This window comes from Theobroma umbraticum, unplaced genomic scaffold, assembly GCF_002168275.2.
Source record: "Theobroma umbraticum cultivar Fairchild unplaced genomic scaffold, ASM216827v3 scaffold_56.0, whole genome shotgun sequence".
Taxonomy (NCBI): Eukaryota; Viridiplantae; Streptophyta; class Magnoliopsida; order Malvales; family Malvaceae; genus Theobroma; species Theobroma umbraticum.
The window spans coordinates 1,596,963-1,598,515 of NW_018397256.1; positions in this window are offsets into that span (position 1 = coordinate 1,596,963).

A 1,553-nucleotide genomic window follows, 5' to 3' on the forward strand; every position below is an offset into this window, starting at 1 on the left:
ATATAGAGTTATTTTAAACACATTTTGGGGACTTTAATGGCTAGACCCTTGAGTTTAGGATCGGATTTTTACCTTTTAAGTTATTTTTCCAGTGTAAGTTAGATTTTATATTGAATAGTTAGGTTAGTTGGTGTTAGTTCAATTTCACTTTATTTGTCTTAATTTACATTAGGAAAAGCTATTGTCGATTTTCTCATGGTTTTGTGTAGATTATGATGAGCAAGGTGAAAGAAAGATATGATAGCATAAGTAAGGAGAAAGTGTCACTTGCACATGTTGCAGTAATCTAAAGATAACTTGAGCTGCAAAAATCCAATTGAACTAATTTTTAATTTATTGAAAAGATAATGAAATAGGCTACAACTTTTATGCTTATTATTTTGCCCAATTTAGATTAGATCGAGGTAAAAATCATATTCAAATTTGATGGATGAATACAACTTTGCATTAAAGCAACATGGCCAAAGCGTCGCGGTGCCATAGAATTATCGCCTCATCATTGCAGGTGATACCGCCTTTGCATCAGAGAACAATGGCCATGGCATTGAGCAACTCAAGAGCATCATACAAGAACCTAAGAGCACAGCACCACGAAGCTACTAAGAACGATCACAGTGTCGTAGAGCTAGAAAAGCATGGCCACGATGCCACCCCAATTTCCAAAATTGAACTTTTCGATGGAAAATTGGAAAATAAGGCACCTTGCACATATTTAAAAGCCTATTTAGAGAGCATTCAGCACAGAGGACGGTATCAACTTTCTAGAGAATTGGAGTTTCGAATCAATCAAGAATTCAAAAGTGATTGAAAGAGATTCAAGACCAATCACGCTTCAACATTATTTTAATTCACTTCTTTTGTGTTAATCTTAATTCTTGTTTTGGATTCATGGCTAAAATTATTCAGATAGTGTTTTATTTTGATATTATGAACTGATTTGCTTTTCTAGGATTGTGGTGTATTTTAATATGTAATTTGATTACTTGTTTTCTATTATTTATCATGAAAGGGTATCATTTTACTTAATTAAATCTATTCGTCATGCTTTTAATTGCCTGAGCAACAATTAAATGATGTGTGAATCTAATTAAAACTCAACAAAGAGATTTTATATAGGACTAAGATTTGATTAGTGTGTTCACTTCACATAGGTGATCCAATTCGCAATTTGGGTAGACATACGCCAATTGCCATACATAGTCACATTAGGACACTTACTTAATGAACTTAATTTAGTTTATTCCTATAGATATCTAGTGAACTAATTAAGTTAGACATTTATACAAGCATCTCGATGAAGACTTGTCCATAGCTTGGGATTCTAGGTTAGTAAAACTACCCAAAAAAGATAAATAACAAGAAAAGCTGGTATCAGATGAAATGCTGAATGAACCCATAATCCTAGTTCTTTCGGACATTGCTTACCTCAATTTGTTTAGTTATCTAGTTTATTTAGTGTTGATTTTTAAACTTTGTCTTTTTTATTTTTAAACTTTGTCTTTGCTTAATTTTTCAATATTTAATGAGCTTAAATAAGATTAATTTGTTCTATA